Consider the following 22,491-nt stretch of genomic DNA (forward strand, 5'->3'; position numbering starts at 1 on the left):
ACTTAGGGTGAAAAGTGCTACGCACACATATGATGGACGGAATGCTGAATAAATCATACATTTACCCCCAGTCAAGAGATCTGGGTCAAATCCATAATCATTTTGCTCACCATGCCACCCCAGTTTAGACCCAGTCATATGCAAATCAAATCAAATCAAAAGAAAACTTTATTCGATTGAATTTACAATCATAAAAGTGCATTTAAAAAACAGATAATTACAACAATTTATAAAAGTTTCAATTTAAACGTTTTTTAACTGAAGGATGCACGACACTGTAAATCAATACATTAGGAAATCATTAAAAAAGTCGTCTGTGCGGTGTCACTCTGTAAAGGAATGAGACAACAGGTTGTTCATACAAGTTATTCATACAAAACTGAATATGATCTTATAATGCAGTAAGCCGTAGTTGGGAGTGAATTTTCAAGCATGCTTTAAGGAAGCAAGCTACAGATTTGGCGACAGACGGGGTATCTAGGTACTGAAGAGCCAAAAGTGCAGGTCTGCATCTTCTCAGACCTAATTGTCGGAGAAGTGGAACCAACCAGCGTTTACGCGGGGTCTCGTAAAAGTTGCAAAAGAAGGTTACATGCAAGGTAGACTGGCAGGTACAACCATCACAGGGGCAACTGGCTAAATCACGTGACCAATCAGAAGGCTCAGGAAGTGAAACAAGACGATAAAATAAATCAAATCGGAACCTAGTTAAAACATATCTATCAAAATTTGACAGGTAAAATGACAGATAAGGTTGGATGCCATCGGAGGATTGTATCGTCGTTAAATGTACATTTGATTGTTTGCCAAGTTCAGAACACATGCGTAAGTCTCTTAAGTGAGCAACACACATATTCTTCAAAGTTTTTCTTGGTATAGCCATTAGTGAGGCAGGGTCCGTGAAAAATGTTGAACAATTCAGATCACTCAAAAATTTAGAAACATATAATAGCCAGGGAATCTTTTTCCAGTAGGTCAACGTAAGACAATCAGTTATTAAAGACCTAGTAAGAAGACATTGCTCCTGAGTCCATATACGATGCCAAAGGAGAATTGGTTGGTATCTAATGATGTCAGTAAGATACTCCCAACCAAGCTCCATATGGATACCGTAGGTAGAGGCACTTCGGGGAAGGGCTAATATATATTTCAAAAAATCGTTTTCGATTATTTGAAGCTCGTTAACGGGCGTGTGGCCCCATACCCCTGCTCCATAGGTGGCCACACTCACACATTTAGCTCGGTAAATTTTCAAAATTACAGCAGGGGCAGGCTTGCCCAACTTCCTTGAAAACGAAGTCAGAGCCGATGTTGTGCGCTGGAACTGCAGCTTCTTACTGGAAGTGGCAGGTTTCCAAGATAAATGATTATCGATAAGAATCCCTAGATATGGATATGTTTTAGCGGTTTCTAACCTAGTCTTGTCTATAAACAGAGGCTTGCATTTCTGGGCTTTCTTGCCAGTGTGCATGACAAAAGTCTTGGACTTATTTACTTTAAGTCCAAGAGAAAGCATGTATTGGCAGTACTTGTCCAATTGGACCTGGAGCTGATTCGGTGTCCTAGCCAGAATGACAGAATCATCTGCATATAATAATGCGGGGATCGGCCGGGTGTTTATGCAGGGGAGATCTTTGTTATCTGCCAGCATCGCTTGCTCCAACCCATTTGTATAAATATTAAATAAGAATGGAGCAAGGACGCACCCCTGTCGAACGCCTTTTGCAATACCAAATGATTCCGAGAGCTCTCCATTGATGCCATATCTGACACATGCTTTTGCATCCGTGTATAGCTCTCGGAGAAATTTCAGGAGTGCAGGATCTACGCCCAGGTTGCTCAAAATCTCCCACAACTTGGAATGAATTACGCAGTCAAATGCGGAACTCAAGTCCACATAGACCAGGTAAAGATTACCGCCTTTGGCCCAGGCGTATTTGCCCAGGCGTATTTGCCCATAAGCAGGGTCAGATTTAAGGCCTGTTCGACAGTCCCCAATCCCTCCTGGAAACCGAACTGTAAGTCGGTTATGATCTTATTCTCCGAGGCCCAGTCCCGAAGACGTTCCAAAATTAGTCTTCCGGCGACCTTGCCCAGAGAGTCCAGGAGGGAAATGGGTCTGTAGCAGGCTGGGTTATCGCGGTCTCCCTTTTTGAATATGGGCAAAAGGACAGAAGAGGACCAAGAGTCTATAAGGCCAATCTGAGAGACTGCGGACATAACCTGCGTAACGATTGGGGACCATAGGTCCAAGTTACTCACAAAGATGTCAAGTGGCACACCATCAGGGCCGGGGGCTTTACCAGTCTTAGAAGAAGTCAACGCAGCAGTCACCTCCACCAGATCGAATTGAAGGTCAATGGGATAGATATTATTATCCCTTATGGAGGCTGCCTCCCCAGGTCTGCAACTCTCGGTTGTTAGCGTGGTGTCCCCAAAAATCTGTGAGTAATGAGCTACCCACGTTTCGGCAGGTACTGCCACGTCTAGATGGCGAGTGGCAGTCGCGTCAGCTAGAAAAGGGGCCCTAACTGTTTGCCAAAACAAGGTGGTGTCCTTGTTTAGTGTGCTCTGGTGCAATTGAGCCCAAAGGTTGTTTTTTATTTCCCGTTTACGGGTTTTTTGAGCCAACTTATAGTTTCTTCTTAAAGAGGCAAATCAGTCTTGACCCTGTGACGCATGGGAACAGTCCAGCAGAACTGCCAAGCCAGGTCCTCCCTGGGCCGAAAACAAGCATTCTGTAACCGGTTTCTGGGTATTACCCTTCATCAGGCAGACACAGCAACCCAGGATTGACCTAAGGTTTTTTGAACGACCCTTACTAGACCCCAATACGGAATTGTGCTTTTATTAAACGGTTAAAGAGCAAAACCACACCACATGATAAACTACTTTCCTCACAACCTCACAGTGGAGGATGAGTCTAGTGTGAGCTCTGCATGTAAAGTCTTTTATAAGGTGGAGATTATCACGCTTCCCTAGGGCTCCACACTACCCTATTCATGCGATTACCAAATAGTCTGAACTGGAGACTCATACCTGCAAGGTGGAGGGGTGGTTTGGAGTTGCTTAAAGAACCCCTGGATTGCAGCCAGGCATTTTGGCCTGTATAATCTGTCACGAAGGGGAGTGCCTCCCTCTCTTAGACGTTCGCTGCAGTAGGACCATAAAAGCCTTCTATCCATGGCAGCTTCACCTGACTCAGCGTACTCACTTGCTCACTTACACTGCAATGCCGGCTGACCAGCTCCACTTAACCATGTACCGGGATGAAGTTGAGGTTGGCCTGCCTGCAAGGACAACCAGTACTGACCAGCGATGTATCACATACTTGCAGACAGGTCATCTAGGAGCAGTAGCACAAAAATAGCAGGTGCGTGGGCTGAACTGAGATATGCCCAAGAGCAGGGACATATTTTCCTCCTGCGCAGAGCCTATTGTGCTTCTCAGCCTGATGTGCCCACTGCCCTCCACAAACCCCAAGGAAAATACAAACTCATCTTGGAACAGATTGCTGCCTTTCTAGAGAAAGAAGATACCTTTGTGCAGATACACACCTCATCAAGAGGCATAATGCTGCCTGCTACTACTCCTTTTCTGAATGATCAGCCTCTCTGCTGAAATGTCTATCACCATGCCTTTCTTTGAATTTAACAGACCTTCTCTGACACAGGACTCCATTTCAAACTTTACTGCACCATGACCCTGTGACCGGGCAATAAGGGTGTTCATTTGTGTGCTCCGGCCTGCGGGTATTAACACCCACCCTGTTGGGCTGACAGGTTCAACAGGAACATCATCTCCATATACATGATTAATCTTGGAGCATCATTTTTGAGGCTGTCTCTGAATTCATCAGGGCTGTGAGCTATTGTGCCATTGGTGAGCATGTTTCTCTGCGCTCCACTTTGCAAACCTGTGGCAGACGTTTATAGATTACATTGAGGCACAGGATACAACATTCTTTGACTGATTGCCTACCACAATGTCGAAACGATATCCTTCCTACACCACTGTGGCTCTTGTGTAATGGCACTTAGTAAAGGAATTTCCTAGACAATATCTATTCACTGAAGTGGTGACGGACTAGTCTAAAAAACATCAGCATTCCACAGCACTGGCCGAAATTGCTATACAGAACCTTGGAAAAAAGCAGCAGTGGTGAAGGCTATTTGCTTTGCCATTACTTCCTTTAAATCCTTAAGTGACTTAAGATGGTGGCACTAAAGCACTGGAAAACAGGAGCTGCCAAAATAATTCAAAGAGCTACTGCATTCACAAAAACGTTCATGGCGACATGCTCTCCTTTCTGAATTCCTTCATACCTTATGTTTGGGCCTTGAATTTTCTCCACCCATTTCAGAGAGCACGGAGAATAAACTCCACATTGTTGGCCCTTCGAAGGGGACAAAGGGCGCAACAACAGACAAAGGCACTGACATTGATAAGCTGTAAGCTGAACGCCAATATCCATAAGAAGAAAATGGGCTGGTTAGGACAGACCGATGGATGGGGCAACAGGCAGAAATGAGTACAAGTGTGGGTTAGTCCTGAAAAGCTAGGATGTTTTGGTTTGAGTACCATGATTTGCCACAATCTGATCTGGCACACTGTTATTTCTGCATGTGATACTGTTCTCGTCCTCTGTGACTCAATATATTCTGAAAAAAGGCACTTATTCCTCTGATACAACTCCTGTTTTATTTCACCATTTAGTAAGATGGGCTCACTACCCGTGCTCTAGTTTTCTCTTGACCGTCAAATGGAGGGCTCTTAACCTCCCTTTCTGTGTGCTTCTATACAAATACCACAGCAACTGTTAATCCCCATTTTCACCATGTCACCAGAGTGCAGCCGCCTTCTATTTCTTGGTTTCTGTAAGGGGTGCATGTGTCTTTGGTTCATCTGTTTTATGTTTTAAAATATCCGGGAGAACTTTCAGAATTTGCAGGGTGATATTTGGATTTTCCTGCTATCCATTACTGCCTTCTCCCCCATTAGAGAATAGAGTGGCACCTTCCTTGCAGTAGTGTTTGATCTACCCCCAGGGTGGTATTTAGAGGTGTGGCTGTTTCTCTTACCTCCTTCCTTACATGTCCCATCTCTATTCTGCATATTACGGTCTCAACATTATCTCCCCTATCCAAACTCACCTCCCCATCTACGTCACCATCATTGTACATTTGGACATTATATCCATATGCAATGATTTCTCTATTTTATCCATTAATGTAAACAGTCTCATTCATTTATTCTATAAAAAAAATATACATCCTATATGGCCACTAATTCCCCCGATATACAGCTTCTTCAGGAGACTAATAGAATCAGATATATTGAGAAGAGACTGTGTGGGGAAATGGTACTGTCTGTAATCCTCCCTCCACTCCACCTGGTACCTTGGTTTTCAACATGGGTCGGGTAGCCATCTCCTTTCTGCAACTGCACGATGCTCGGACCGCTGGGTTCTCTATGTGTTTACTAAAATAGCCACTAAGGGAAAGTGTTGGGAATGGGTTTACTTCATGCTGCTAATGGCAGCAAAGTGAAATTTCTGTGGAAGTCAGAGGACCCTAACTGAATTTGACAAGACCAAGAAAGTACTGGAGGGGACTGCAACATACCTGTAGATGCCACCGATTAGTCATGTAGGCCCTACTTTGCTGAATGCAGGGGCAGAGCATTGATCAGAGATCTGATGGGGCTCCATCTGCTAGCTGACCCAGGAAGACTTCTGCACCCAAGAGAGAGAAGCTACTCTTTTCTTTCTCGTATTAATGGTATCTGCACATTCATGGATTTCTTTATCATCTGCGATGCATTGCTACAGTATGTATCCTCCTGCTCTGTATGAGAGGATGGTAAATCAGTCCACGCGTTGGTAAGACTTCAACTGTATTACCCCCCTTTGAAGACATGGTGCATGAATAAGTCAAAATATTAAATGTCCAATGAACAACTGCGACAGTCACATTGTTTTGATTATTTTAATGACAACAGTGGCTTGGTTTTCTGACTGAGAGCACTGGTCATCCTGGAAAACTGGGCTTTATGGTTTATGCAATACAAAGGATACTTGCAGGTTCAGGAGGTTGTGATCAAGAATTGTTTTTGCGGCAGACAGTCGCTGGATAATCAGCACATTACGTAATCTGGAGAAGGGCTTAAATCCATAGAATTAATTAGATATATTTGTGAGAGGATACCTAAGAAGAGGATTGTCATTTTAATGAGTTGGTCGATTTTGTCAGCAGCATCGTAGTTAGTACCTGAGCTCTAGAATCAGCAAGATTTAACTCTTTGATCTGATAGAGCACCAACAGCTGTGGAGAGAAGCGACAAAAGTCACTTTTTGCAAAGCTGAATATTCACTGTCTCGTATAAAATCGAGACATTATGAATAAAGCAAGTAGGCAGGAAAGATTAAAGCAGCAAAACTGACCCAGTACAAATTGTCCTCAGCAAAACTTGCTATTCAACATTCTCAGTGCAAGTTGCTCACTCACCCTCCAGATATCTCAAAGGAATTGACCGCCTAATGTGGCCGTCTATGCGACTTGGCTCACATTCCTACTGCAGGGATGAAGCGATATTTACTAACAATACAGAAATGTCAGAGTTGTACCAAGATGTTTGTCATTGTGTGTGTGATGGAAATCCGCCTTTTTTGCGAGGTCAACCCAGATTTTTCACCTTTTTCTCTGCCCTGGTTTTGAAGGACTCGCTGTTACCTCTGCTAACCAGGAGTAAAGTGACTTTGCTCTGACTTCAAACATGGTTAAATTGACGTATCCCTGATTGATATTTAACTTGCTTACAAGTCCCTAGTATATGGTGTAGAAAAGGCAACCAGTTAATGGGGAAGTAAGAGGAAGCTACAATAAAAGGTGGAAACCAAGTAAAACAGGAAAGCAACATTTTCCATTTGCAGCATATGTTTTTTTAGGCACATGCCATGCATAGACTCCAAATATTATCCTCCATCCTGAAGGCTGTGGGTGGTGAAAACAGTATTGGTAGTAGTACATAACAATTTTAATAGCCTGACCTACTTGTGCTATGTTCTCTGCATGAATATCAGCACAATAATGGTTTGTGTAGGTGTGTTGAGACGATGCAACGGCCCTGCAAATGTCTGCTAAGGAAATGTTTCCCTTTTAAAGCTGCTGTTTTCTTCTATCCATGACTGTGTACATTTCTCTCCTGGTTTTTCCTTAATCTGTGCTAATCCTACTAAAAGGTAGCCCCTCCTTCTCAACCCCCATTTACAAGATAAAAAATCAAAATAACCAGAGTGTGTTTAAGAGATTGCTGAATCTGTTTTGTGGTTTAATTTGTGTTTGGAAAGTGTATATAGTGCTAGTTTTTGGCTAGAAAAAGTTTTTCTTTTCAAGAGCGCAAAAAGCTGTATTTTAAGGGCTTTAGATTTGGGCCTTACTTGCAGGGTTGAACAGGAACTACAAAGAGTGTATGAGCCTGTCTGTATCCAAGGGTATTCTGACCTCAGGAGAACCTCCTTGTTCCCTGCCCAACAGTTTGGGCTTTATGAGTGGCCCTCAAGCATCTGAGCAGGCCAGACCCCTCACCTCACACCCGCACAGGCCCTCAAGTTTAAAGCCACATGCTATTTAAATATGTTTCTTACTGGTTGTTGCAGCTGTATTCGGACTGGTTCTTAGGGCTAGGGTTTTCAACGAATGTAGGGCTTGAGTTCTACTTGGCTGATAGTGCTAGGATTCTGATTGGTTCCTAGGGGTTAGGGTTTCTTGTGAACCTAGGGCTTGGGTTTTGTTTGGTGGTTTGGGCTGTGATTTGTTAATAGGGCCAGGGTTTACATTGGCTTTAGGGTTAGGGGGTCTCATTGGAGAAAGGTTACACGATCTAATGCATTAAACCTTAGAGCTAAAGGCATCTCTGTCCAGGCGTCACAGCTAAGGGCGGAGAGGACAAGGGCAGTTGATTGTTTGGGTCGGGTTGGGCCTAGAGCCAGAGATATTGCCCTTTTTATCATTTACCAGCAACAAACTTAAGCCATCCTCTTCCTCAAACACACTCTCAGCAAACACACAATGCTCATTTACAACAAACTAACTACAAAATCCCACAAATCACATCCATACACCCTTCTGCCCTTATTATCACAAAAAATGGCACCTTCACTCTCACACTAGCCACCACTCTGCTGTGTACCACCACCAAATCCACACATCACCATTACAATCCCAAATTATACATAACCTTAATCCCTTCAAACACACACTCCCTGTTCACACAAAACACCAGCTCTACTCTCTACTTACTCCTAACAGAACCCTTTCTATCACCACCAACCCTATACTAAACCCTCTCTAATATCTTCACCCTCTTCTTCTTTTACCAGAAACATACAAACAATCCTTGCACTCCACTTCACCACACATGACCTCTTCTTACTATCAAATCTAATGCACTCATTACCCTTGTCCATCTCCTCTCACAGACCATATACACTCTCCTCCAAGGCACAACAGAACCCCCTTCACCATTCAGTTTCCACTCACCAACACTACTTTACATACAAACCCTTCACAGAAATTCACTACATCAATAACTCATCTCGCTACTCCACAAAAACAAAACAAAACACAACACACACACGCTTAGAGACAGACAGACACACACACCAGCACATCAAATTCTCACACAAAATTTTACATTACATTCCATAACAAAACAGAAACAAACAGCCACTCCCAACATTATGAAAACACAAATAATACAGGTCCTAAACTAACTATAGTCCTAAATATTCTATTTTCACCAACACCTACCACCAGCACACCCCAACACAACAACACTCTTTCACCCACTGCACAATTTAGAGCCTAAAAACGTGACCCTCGTGCTCCACGACTGCTCCTAACCCATACAACTTCCACCCAAAATAGACGCAAACAAAACAAACCCCATACCATTCTTTAAACCTTTGCATCTCTTTATCTAATACACAACAAGGCACCTCTAGAAAAACACAGCCCACCAACTCACTCTCAACCACCATCTCTACCACCAGCCCACACAGATCCAACAAAATGCCTTCTAAACCTGCCGGGTGAGGATTGCAATATGGACAAACCACACTATTGCTACCCTGATCCAGTGAACACCAACACTAATAATACACCTGCTACCAGTTTAAGGAATACTACTTACTCACTCTTCTAGAAAACAAAGTCACACCACTACCAAAAAACAATCGCTAGACTGCCTACTAATAAAGGCTTGATCACTCTCTGAAAACAAGCACCATATCCACGATCTACTCAATGACACACAACCTGACATTCTTTATAACTGAATTATGGTTAGGAGATAACATGGCTCCAGTATTGCATGAAGCTGTTCCTCCAGGTTATCAAACTGTCACACAAAATTTAATTGGCAAAAGAGGAGGTGGACTAGATGCTCTATATTGAAAGAAAGACTAAATCTCACTAAAGCTGACAACATTCCCATACAAGGGGGGCGTGGCTAGCAGCCGATGGACACGGTCGCAGCCTAGCGAGGCTCCCGACCCTCAGCCCTGTAATCCGCCTTTCATCCTGATTTAGACCCGGGATCCCCGTGGAAATCGGGTCGATCCCGGAGCCAACCCACAGGTCTGTTCCGGTGGGGTCGGAGCGCCGCTACACCGAATATACCGGACGCTGAGGGGTGAGAGGTTCCCGAGACGGCTGGGGACAAGATGGCGGCTCCCTGCATCGCTGCCACTGCGGAGTAGAGACGTGCCCGCTCCGGAGGTCCTGAGGCCACAGCGTGGGGCACAGTGGAGTGCGGGTCTGGTGGAGAGCGGCGGCGGCGGCCCCCTGGAGCGGCGGCAGATCCTGTGATCGGTGCGAGGTCCGCCCGGGAGTGGGGTTCTAGCGGAGCTCCGCCCACAACAGCGAGGGGGCTTACTCGAGGCCCCGGCTTTGAGGCCTGTCATCCCTGTGGGCGCCTCTGAGCCCTACACCGGCGCAATACCCCCGGAAGCGGCCGTGACACTACAGGCCTGCTTTGGGAGGGCCATCCATGGACACTGTGAGTGGAGGCTGCCCGGAGGAAGCACGACCCTGCTCAGGGGGTCACATTATAGCCCGACGACGGGGCCTGCGACTTGCTTGGGCGGTGGCCCAACCCGGACCGACCGTGCAGGGTGCAACTGTCTCCGCGACGGAGGGGCATTGAATCGGCCCTAGACCCGAGGGAAGCGGGGAATCGGGACCGGAGGGAGAAATACGCCCGCTGGGGCCCTGTGGATCCTACGCTTTCCACCCCACCTCTGGCACCCGGTGGTGATCCCTGCGTGGAGGGTGGCTCCGGGTCAGTGGCGCTGCTGTACAGCTGAGGGGAGCTCCACGGACTGCTGACCGGCAGGCGGGGCCGGCTGGTGGACCCCAGTGCAGACCCCTGGCGCCTGGCTACCGGGAGAAGCGGATGTGCCATAACGGTTCACTGGCGCCAATTCTGATCTCTGCCGCACGACCCCCAAAGACCCGGCTCTCCGCCCGACGACGGCTGGTTGCGAGACTGCATTGGGGCTAGCAGCGGCCTACTGCGGGAGACGTCGTTGACGCCGGATCACCCGAAGGGCCCTGAATTGCTGGGAGGTGCAGGATGGGTAAGCCTAGAGGACCCAAAGGGGACGGGAGCCCAGCCACGGAAGCGCCAGACGACTCCCCGCAACCCCCCACGGAGCTCCAGCTGATGCAGGACCGGATTCTAGACGCCATTGCTGCCACGAAGGAGGCCCTACAACACGATATTGGTCAAGTAGCGACGGGGCTGGGGCACCTGCGCGCAGATCATGCGAAGCTACAAGACAGGGTCAAGGCCACGGAAGTTGCCCTACAAGATGTCGTGCCGGCCCACAAATCGATGGAGGGACGACTCACGGAAGCGATGGAGCGGATACAGGCCCTGGAGAAGAGAGCGGAGGACGCTGAAAACCGCAGTCGGCGGAATAACGTACGCCTGGTTGGCCTGCCGGAAAAAAAAGAAGGCACGGACATGGTGGGCTACCTGACTGACTGGTTCAAAACCGTGGTTGCCCCGGAGGGCTTATCTCCCTTCTTCACACTTGAGAGGGCGCACCGCGTGCCTTCCCGACCCCCACGCCAGGGTCTCCTGCCGCGACCGGTGGTTATCAAATTGCTCCATTATAAAGACAGAGACTGGCTCCTTCAGCGGGCCAAGGAAGCGGGCCCATTTCAAGTGGACAATAGTAACGTCACGCTGTTCCCAGACTATACATTTGAAACCCAAAAACAGCGAGCCTCCTTCCTAACCATCAAAAAGGAGCTACGTACCGAGGGTCTGCAATACTCCCTGCTGTTCCCGGCCAAGCTACGTGTGATAGTGGACGACAAGGCGTTGTTCTTTGAATCTCCGGCGGATGCCTGGGCCTGGTGGGACACCTACAAGGCGGGCACGGATGGGGCTCGCTTTCGGGCCGAGGAGGAGCACCAGAATCATGCGATCAGGCGGTCGAGAAGACTCCGGGGGCGCAACCGGGGATCCAAGAAGCCTTCTACGTCGCAAACTGAAGAAGAACGGAGAGCTGCGCTACAGGCGGTTAAAGAGGTGTCGGGAACGGCGTCGGTCCACTCGGCAAGAGAATCGGCCTCTGAGGCCCTGGCCACGGGATCGGACACTGACTTCTCGGGACTGGAGGGGGCTAGGGGCCCGAAGATCACCCCCCAGACGTCGGGGGAAATCGTTGAACCCTGACAGCTGTCCGCGGCCTCTGAGTGAAGAGAACCTGGAGGCGGCGCCCCCCATGGATATTGGAACAGACTACTGTGAGACTTTCCTTTTATAAGTCGCATTGAGTATTGTGGGGCAGAGGGACCTGGGACCGAGGCTTGAGAGGTTCAGTAGCCAGCTCACGCACCACAGGGCCCATAAGGCCTCCGTGGTGATTACTGCGGACTACAAGTTTACGTGAGCACGTTTGCTCACTAGTTTGGATGGGTGCCTCAGCTTCGCAGTTGGGTCCTGTTCTGGGGGAGGGGGGACCTGGAGTAGTTGGGGTGACTCGAGGTGCACTTGGGGTTGGGAAGTTGGGCGGGGGGGTGGGGATGGGAAGTGGTGGGAAGATGTCTGGTGTCCGGAAGCGGAAATTTATTGATCTAACCTGCGCTGACTGGGGTGATGGCTGACATGGGTTCGTTGAAGTGTGTGTCCTGGAATGTGCGGGGACTAAATTCCATGACTAAGAGACACAAGGTACACGCCTACCTGGTTCGCAGGGGGATACACATTGCCTTCCTCCAAGAGACCCACTTAACTAAGAAGGAGGGCACCGCACTGCAGAGGAGATGGAGGGGGCACTTATTCCACACCACGTACTCGGCGTTTGCCAGGGGAACACTTCTTTGGATCCGGGCGGGGGTTCCCTTTCAAGTTACTAGGCACACAGTAGACCCGGAAGGGAGGTATGTGGCGGTTGAGGGTTTGCTTCGGGGGCGTCAGTTGACACTTTGCAGCGCCTATGCGCCAAATGTAGAGCAAGCATCGTACTTCAATAGACTGACCAAACAGCTAGCCTCCTATTTAACAGGTTCAGTGCTACTGGGGGGGGATCTCAACTCCGTGGCAGATGCCACCCTCGATAGGTCGCACCCACCACTACACGCATCCCCAGTTCACAGACTGGCAAAACACAGATCAAACTGGCAGGGGCTGTGGGACCTGACGGATGCATGGCGCGCCCAACACCCCACTGCAAGGGATTACTCCTTTTATTCGGGTATACACGACCTCCACGTGCGCATTGACACGTTCCTCTGCTCCCAGTCGGTGTTACCAATGGTTGCCCGTACTGAATATCTAGCACGCACGATCTCGGACCACAACCCCCTACTTCTTACCTTTGCCTGGATGAATGTGGTTTCACCAATTCCGACGTGGCGGCTTCATCCGGACACTTTGGACGATCCGCCGTTCAGCGGAGCGTTGGAAGATAGAATCACCCATTACTTTGCCGAAAATGAGGGGACGGCCTCTTCCAGGGCGGTGGAATGGGACGCGCTCAAGGTGGTAGTAAGGGGGCATTGTATAGGGAAGTTCGCGGGGGTGCGGCGAACACTGGTAGAAGATGTGGACAAGGCCGAGCAAGCCTTGCGGGAGGTGGAGAAACGACGGCCCAACCACCCCGACATGCAGGATAGCGTATGCTCGGCGCGGGAAGCGCTGGCGGTAGAGGTGGAGCGCCTTCGCTGTTTTGATCACAAAACATACTTAACCAAAGCGCTCGCTGAGGGAGATAAGACGGGGACGCTCCTAGCCTGGTTGGCAAACCCCAATAGGGGTGCTGCTCCAATATTGTCCCTGATTGATGCGAACGGCACCAAGTGTTACACCCAGCCAGACATTTTACAATGCTTTAAAGCGTACTACGAGCGACTGTATAGGGGAAGCCCAGCGGACCGAACCGAGATATTAGAGAACTTGTTGTCTGAGATACACTTGCCGTGCCTAGAGCCGGACCAAGCGGAAGCCCTTGGGGGCCCGATTGACCTAGCGGAAATTAGGGGGGCCATAAAGAAAATGGCGCGCGGGAAAACGCCGGGAGTGGACGGCCTGCCCGTCGAGTTCTATGGTAAATACACTGATATCCTAGCCCCACGGCTCCAAATCATATATAACGAGGCGAAAGAGAGGGGGGAATTGCCCTGTTCGATGCGCGAGGCGCTCATGATCCCCTTGCTCAAGCCGCATAGGACCAGCTCTGACCCGGCATCGTACAGACCACTGTCGATGCTCACGACGGACTATAAAATCTTGAGCACCGTCCTGGCCACCAGGCTGATGGCCCACATGCAAGACTTGGTTCACAAGGATCAGTCGGGCTTAATCCCCACTAGGAATACGTCTCACAACATCCGTAGGTTGCTGAGGCTCGTAGCGGATCCTCCTCCGACCGCCGAGGCCCCGGTGGTGATGGCGATCGACATAGAAAAAGCCTTCGACAGCCTGGAATGGGGCTACTTGTACAAAGTGCTGCGAAGCTTCGGCATTGGGGATGAGTACGTGCGGTAGACGGAGGTGCTGTATGCGTCAGCGGGCGCTAGGGTGCGAATAGGAGCGTTGATATCGGATAAATATGCAGTGCTTAGGGGCACTAGACAAGGGTGTGCACTCTCTCCCTTGCTGTTCGCCCTCGCGATAGAGCCGCTGGCAGCACTAGCTAGGAAAGGTGACTCCTACCAAGGACTGGAGGTGGACGGGACCCGTCATTACATATCATTATATGCGGACGACCTCCTACTGTTCCTGGAGAATGCCGAAGAGGCAGTGGTGGGGGCGGAAGACCTGTTGGCGCGTTTCGGAGATGTATCGGGCCTGAAGGTGAACTGGGCGAAGACTTGCCTCTTTCCCCTCCGGAAAGCGGAGAGGTGCCCCATGACCCGTCCCGAGCCCCGCTGGGAGCCGGCCTGTTTGCCCTACCTAGGGGTGTACATTTACCACGAACCCGCAGATTTGCTAGAAGGCAATATAAACCGTTGCATCCGAGCACTGCAGGGTAACATGCTTTTCTGGGCCACCCTCCCGCTGTCAATGACAGGCCGGGTCTCGTTGCTAAAAATGATCGCCCTGCCGCGGTTACTGTACTTCTTTCGAACCTTGCCAGTGTGGATTCCAAGTGCCGTATTTCGACGACTAAGATCCCAGGTAGTGTCCTTTCTGTGGGGGGCTGGCAGGCGGAGGATAGCCTTGGCGACCCTGACCCGCCCGAAGAACGAGGGCGGACTCGCGGTCCCTGATTTCGAGTATTATTATTTGGCCGCCCAGCTGCAATTCCTCACACAGGAAGTGGCAAGGGTATACCGGGGCCCGGAGCAGGAAAGGGACACTGGCACCCCTCGCCATGTGCTAGCATACATCACCCTGCAGCAGAAGCTAGCACTCAGAGACTTATCTCAGGAGGAGCGGACATTGAGGCTCTGCTGGAACCGCGTGCATAAGCGCGCGGGCACCGGTCACCCGTACGCACCCGAAATTCCACTGGGTATGCTCACGGCACTGCCGCATGGAGGCGACTGGTCGAGCCTTCAGAGTTGGGAGGAGGCTGGCTTACAGATGGTGGGAGACCTCTTCACTGACGGGGTACTCGCGCCGTATCAATCCTTACAGGAACAATTCGACCTTCCGAGAGGTGACTATTTGCTACACGCGGCGGTGGTACGAGGGATCCAAGCGCACTGGGGCGAGGGACTGTGTGAACCCACGACGTCGCCACCGTGTCAGTATGTGATGATGGCCGCAGGCACGGTCAAGGCAGTCACGTGCCTACACTCCAGAATCCTCGAGAGCACCTTACGACCCCTTACGCGCTTAAAAACCCAATGGGAGACTGACCTGCAGAGGGAGATCCCGGATACGACGTGGGCCCAGTTGGTTCAGAGGCCCAGAAAGAGCACCAGGAACGCTCGGTTCCAGTTAATACAGCTCTACATCCTTCATAGGGCTTATCTCACTCCGCACAAAATAGCGCAATACTTTGGAGCAGAGGATGCAGCGTGTCCTAGATGCGCACGGTTGGACGCAGACTTACTGCACATGCTGAGGGACTGCCCACACTTACAGGACTTCTGGAGGGATGTGGGCGATACCATGAACGCGGTCACAGAGAGGGAGCTACACTACGATAGTGCAACTACACTCCTACACTGGTTTCCGCACACACGTAAGAATAAACTGACAAGCAAATTTATAGACATGGGCCTACTCCTTGCGAAGAGGGAACTCACTAGGGGATGGAAAGCGAAGGCAGCACCGACACATAGGAAATGGCTGACTGAGTTCCAGAAATGGGCGGCGGCGGAGAGCACGATCAGATATCAACTGGCTCGACGGGGGCCTGACGAGAAGGCCCAGGAAGCGGCACTAGCTTGGGAAACTCTAGTCCAGGCACTTAGGGATAACACAGTAGAGAGCGCGGGAGAAGATGAAGCTGAGGACCCTGGGGAACCCGGGGAGGTGATACCCACCATAGCTCCCACCATGGACACACACACTCCTTAGACATCTCCAGACTCCGCAGGTCACCAACACACTTCAACATGCGACAACCCAGACACGAGACACCATTGACCACCGTGGGTGGGGGGAGGGTACGGAAGGTGGGGAGGGGGGTTGCAACATTCCATTGCCACCGACCTAACAGTTTGAACGGATCGGATGCTGGAAGGGGGGGTTGGTGGAGGGGGGAAAGTAAAGTTAAAAGCAGACAGCGGTTGATCATCAGATACGCCATTGAGTAGTGATGAAGGGGAAGCAATTGGTGTGACAACTACCACCCAGCCCCAGACCACGAATCGCGATGATGTGGAAAATTATATTGCAGAGACTTGATTATTTTGAGATCCCGCATGCTCTTACGTGAGAAATACCTGTAATGTTTGCATTATTATCTGCAATAAAAATTGTTTTACAAAAAAAAAAAAAAAAACATTCCCATACAAGTTTATGAGGCTCTCATCACCAGATGCAGCCCTACACCAACTTTTTTCTGTAGCTTCTTCCTTCTATACTGACCACCACCCAGCAATCCAACATTCCAAAACATGTTTCTAAACACAGCTTCAAAACTTATGACACTGCACTCTAACTTATAAAATCCTTGGCGACCTAAACATATGGTTTGATAAAGACAATATGCCATCATCACTAGCCTAGACAAACTGAACCCACATCAGATCATCCACAAAGCCGCACACATCGCTGGACACATCCTAGATGTCATTTTTTCAAATCCAGAACTAGTTACCTTTCAAAGGATTACTCCAGTCACAGGGTCAGACCACCATCTGGTAGCTTTCCAACACAAAACATCACAAATCACCACACCTAATGCCACAGGCACCAACATTATGACCATCAAACAAACTCAATTGTGATTACTTAGACACACAACTAACATTCAACACAGATCTAGACACAATCAATTCAGCTGCAAAACCTTATCAGTGGCTCCAGGCTCCGAATACCACTAAAAACACCAGACAGGATAAAAGAAAACTAGCACTTTTGATTAATGCAGACCTAAGAAATATAAAACAACACATTGCAAAGCTGCAATGCACCAGGCCCAAAACAAAAACAATCAAGACAATCAAGACAAACTTCACCTACACAAACTTAACAGAATATACAAGTCAACAATTTCAAAAATCTAAACAAAAGGTACAATTCAGAGAGGATTTAAAATGCTAAATGTGCAAGTAAATAATTTTATTAAATTCTCACTGAATGTCGTAAACCTAAATGCACAGAAGGAACTCATCAAATTTCTCAAGAATTTACTGACAAACTGGCAAATCATTACAAAACCAAAGCTGACACAGTAAACTCCTTTTTAAAACAAAGGAAATTCACCAGCGCCAACCCATTTCTAACAATCCCACCAAGAGTAGGTTAACACAGCGTCTACATTCTTTCACACAACTATCAGAAACTGAATTAATGGATCTTGTCAAAGCAAGCTGGCAAGCCGGATGCCCTTCTGACCCCTGTCCACCATAAAAGGAGCCGCTGATTGGAGGATCGACGCTCATGTTCAGAAGCTCGGGATACCCGACCCTCTGTGCTCAGTCTGGAACCACAAGGACAACTTGCACAAAACTACTGACGTTGTGCATTGTCAGCAGAGGAAAACAGATCTAACCAAGGCTCTCCCCACTGCTGAAAGAGACCTTGCACCACCTCTGGGTGGAGATGCCAATTGTGATCCACTAGGTATCGAGGGCTGAGTTAGTCTTCTCTGGCGTTCAGGAAACCAGCCAGATGTTGAACCAACAGAGATATGCCCTGCTGTTTCAGCCATGTCCAGAGATGCATGGCCTCTTGACAGAGGGTCCACTACCCCACCCGCCCTGTTTTTTGCAGTACCACATGGCGATGGTGTTGTCCGTGAACACCTGCACTAGTCTTCTCTTATCGGAGGGTAGAAAAGCTTTCAATGCCAGTCAGATTGCATGAAGCTCCAGCATGTTGATGTTGAGTCCGGATTCCGCCGGAGCTAAGAGTCCTCTGATCTCCACCTCTTCCGCATCCCAGGAGTGATGCATCTGTAACTACTATGCAATCTGGTTGAGGAAGGGAGAGGGGTCTGCCTCTTAATCAATCGCGGTTCGTTAGCCACAACTGCAAGTGCTTTGCAGTTTCCTCTGAGATCTGGACCATGTTGAAGAGATTTCCTTGATATTGCACCCACTGGAAGTGCAGAGCCTGCATATGCCATCTGGCCTGCGTCACCAGCAGAATGAAGGAGGTCATGAGGCCCAGCACCCCCCGAGTCAGTCTAATGAAACCCAGGATAGAGGAGGAAACATCGGTATCATAGCCTGAATATCTTGGACTTGCTGCTTGTAAGGATAAACCCAAAACTGCACTGTGTCCAAAACAGCTCCGATAAAAGAGATCGGCTGAGAGGGAGTCAGGTGTGACTTCAGCACATTGATAGTGAACCTCAGCGAATGCAGGAGGTTTGCCTTTAGCAGCTAATCGTTGAGATAGGGGAAGACTGGCACCCCTGACCTGCGCAGATGAGCTGCGATCACCACTTTCACTTTGGTGAACACCGAAGAGGCATCCTGCTAGTCCAGCGCTACCATTCAGCCCCCTGAGTCCAGGGAAGACAAGACCTGAGCATTTTGAACTTCTCATTTTTGAGGAAGTAGTGGAGAGTTCAGAAAACTAGTATAGGATGTCGAACATTGTCCTTCTTAGGGATCAGAAAGTAGCAAGAACAGCAATGACAGCCTACTTCTGGCACCGAGACCTTATCTATGGCTCCCTTGGCCAAGAGAGCTATGTCTTCCTCGTGGAGCAAAAAATGGGCTGGTGTGAGGAGCAGGTGCTCAGGAGAAATGATCTAGCCAAACAGACTGACCAGATAAGCATATGGCTCAGGTTTATTAATGACATTTGATTTGTCTGGGAGAGCAATGAAATTGATTTAAAACTATTTCAAATTTACCATGCAACATAGTCATAATACTATCAATTTCCTAGATGTAAGACTGACACTAAAGGATGGGACTGTGAACATGGAGCTCTTTAGAAAACAAACTGCTGGCAACTCGATCTTACACGCTTCGAGTTGCCAACCACCCAGCTTCAGATAGAATATTACCTGCTCATGTTCAGCTGGTCGTAAGATAGAGGCATGAAGGGGAGGGAGTAGCCCCTTTGGACGATCTGCAGAACCCACCTGTCCGGTGTTATGGACTTCCAGCGCTGGAGGTGATGGCTGATCCCGTCACCAACTGGACGCCCATGATCTAAAATGTATTCAAAGATGGGAGCACACTCCTAACCTCTCTGTCGGATCTCCCCTTTGCATCCTGGTACATGCAGTTCGTATGACTTGAAGAGTTAGGAAAAAGTTTGTAAGTGTTTCACCAAGGTTGGTGCAAGTAAGTACTTGGTATTTCCAGTATCTCTTAACACGGCTCGTGTTTCGGGATAATATCCCTGATCTAAAATGGAAAGATTAGGAAGGTTTGGAGGCTGCAGGTGCCAGGTGGTGGTGGCTGGTCCAGACTGCTGGCTACCCGACCCATGAGGTCGATAGGAGCAGCACCCTCGGCCACGCAGAGGCTGGGAAGCTTGCATGGCCCGGTGGCTGGGATAGGGTGGGCGCAGTTGACAGCCAATTCCGTGGCCACAAAAGGAGTGAAAGGCAGACTGGGGCAGACGTGGGGCAGCCGAGAGGCTCAAGGACCTGGACGTATCACTTGAGTTCTAAAAAGCGCCCCAGCGACGAGTTTGTCTTGTCTCCAAAGAGAGAGGTGCCATCGAAGGGAATGTCCACGAGGGAAACCTAGACATTCCCCTAAAAGTCAGATATTCTGAGTCACATGTGGCTTCTGAGGGTCACTGTTGACAAAACCGCTCTGCCCCGTGGCTCGGTTGTGTTCAAGCCACAGCCTGTAGTGAACTTCGCTGCGTCTCTCCCATCTGTAACTGCTTGGGAGAGAATTGCCCGGGCCTCCTCCTGGACGTGTGGCAGCACTTGCGCAACAGTTTCCCGCAGGCTGTGGGAGTTGCAGCTAATAACCATGCAGAGTTCACTGACTGCAATGCAAGGCTGAATGTAGAACACGTTTTCTTTCCCAAGCTGTCTAGCGTCTTGGATTCCCTGTCAGGGAGAGCGCCAGGGAGAGCGCCATGGGAAGTGGAGCCTTGAACTACCACGCTCTCCAGGGCAGGGTGAGGAGTGAGGAGTGAGGAGTGAGGACATTTGGGTCCCTTGGAGCGGGGTGGCGGGTAATCGTCCTATTCACAGGATCCCCTGTGCAGGGATTGGACCAGGTCCTCAGAAGGAGGTCAGGTAGGGCTTTGTTGAACAGGAGTAGGGGTGCATAGGAGCAGTCTCCCGGTTACAGTAACTCCATCAAGATGTTGGTCTTGACTACCACCAAGAGCAACTGAAGGTCGAGTACCTCAGCCACCCTCCACAGCAGGGAGCTTCCTCATCCATAGCAACGGTAGGGGGAGAAAGCATGCCGGTATCTGGAGACATATCAAGTCTGTTGGCGTCACCCAGTTCCTCACACCAGTCCATATCCTGATCATAAGGCTGGTAAAGGGTTCAGCAAGCACTGTTATTCCTCCCCGAGGCCTAGCCCTTGGAATCGTGCTTAGGCTCCGACCTAGGGTATGGGGGTCCTGTCAGTGCTGGAATTGGCATCAGTCGACACGCCTCCATATCGGATTCGGGGATCACAATGGGCTGGTGCGGGACAATCGGTCCGGCGCTGGGAAAGGCCAGAGTGGCACGTCCAGAGCCGGTCCAGATCCATGGGGGTCCATCGGAGACAGGGTCGAAGCCACTGGCGTGGAACCATATTGGGCCTCCTTCAACACCGTGGGGCCGAAAGGGGCACTGATGGGGTTGGGCTGCTCAAAAATGAGACGCATGGCCTCATAAAACTCCTTAATTTGAGCGGGGTTGCTCCAGTTCTCAGAAACTGGAGAGGCGTAGAGTCGGCCCAGGCACAAGTACCGAGGAACCAGGCCTCGAGCGCCAATGTTCCTTTGCCACGTCGGCCAATGGATGAGGAGAAATCGAAGCACGCTTTGACTACTTACATCTTTTGTGCCTCTTACTTGAATGGCCAGACGATTTTGAGTGGGACGAAGAGGACTTCGGATTCCTGGAATGGTCCCCAGACCTTCCTCTTCAGCGGGACCGTGACTACCGCAGAGATACATACCGGGCGCCAGCAGCTTCAGCTACCACTCCCTCAAAGCCTACGGCGCCATGGCCCCGCAGTCAGAGCACAAATAGGAGTCGTGGTCGCACTCCAGACACCAGAAAAACACGAGCTGCAGGTCCGTCCCCTACATGGCACAGTGATAGGCGCCACAAAGTTTGAAGCTAGTCTTCCTCGATGACATCCTCGACACACCAGGAGGACAAAACCTGAAAAAAGGTAAACAAAATATTGCAAAACTCCTGTCAAAAACTGACAGAGGGATAGCTCTTCTCTCGGATCAGCACTGGCTGGCGTGGAAAGAAAAGAACTGACGTCAGCATGCTTAGGTGAAGCCTATAAAGGTGATACGGACATCACTTCCAGCAGGACTGCTGCCGCATGGAGCCGATCGGCGACATCTACTGGCGCTCAGTTGAGGTAAATAATCTGTGGCTAGAAGTCTCTATCAGATACTAACAGTTCAAAGAAACAAATGTTTATCATCATACTATTGTCATGTGTCCCAGTTAGGCCTGGTAGGACCCGTTGCCATTTTTACATGCACACTGCTTTTTCCTAAAGTTGCCTTCACTTTGCCACATCGACTTTTGACAACCTTATTGTCTTGGCATTGTGTATAATGCCCTTACGTACGTTGTGCAAATGTGTTTGCTATTTATGTCTGTATCGCCACACAGCTATCTGTGGAATACAAACAATGGCCGCCTGATCACAATCTCAGCCCAAGGCAAGGATGCCGTTTTCTATAAATAATCTTTTGTTGCCAAGTTTAATCAAAGGAGGCACTTCGGTTGACTTCGAGGGGTCCCTGCATGTTGATGCTTTCGCCCAGCAGCTGACTGCCATCTCTAAAAGTGGTGGCCAGTTTGTGACCAATACTGGTGCCTTCATTCTTACCCACCAGGTAACAGGTCTGGATCATCCAGTAAGGGGATTTCTTGGCAGAACATACATTTACACCTAGACACGTACATTAGGGTTTGCATAGTAGGAGTATGCTAGATTGTTATACTATTACACATACTTACATAACTATTTTGCCTCAGCAAGATGGTGGAACTCTTCATACTGTTCACTTTCCTGACACTTAAAGCTTTCATCTGTTTCTGTTTATTGATCATTGCAGCACATATTTCCTATACAAGAATCACTTTGTTTCAATAACATTGAAAATGTCCTTTTGTGTATTCTTTGTATATTTCTCTGAGAAAACAAGAGCACGCGTGTCTGAGCGAAAGATTCT

The 22,491-nt window shown here is 49.1% G+C and overlaps 1 protein-coding gene across 3 annotated transcripts in view; it reads right to left on the reverse strand.

The window, feature by feature from the left end:
• The window catches only part of LOC144763144 (uncharacterized), a 268,884-nt gene that overhangs the window by 181,778 nt on the left and 64,615 nt on the right, over positions 1-22,491 (reverse strand). The window lies entirely within an intron of this gene.

Source organism: Lissotriton helveticus, chromosome 6 (genome assembly GCF_964261635.1).
Source record: "Lissotriton helveticus chromosome 6, aLisHel1.1, whole genome shotgun sequence".
In the NCBI taxonomy this organism is placed as follows: Eukaryota; Metazoa; Chordata; class Amphibia; order Caudata; family Salamandridae; genus Lissotriton; species Lissotriton helveticus.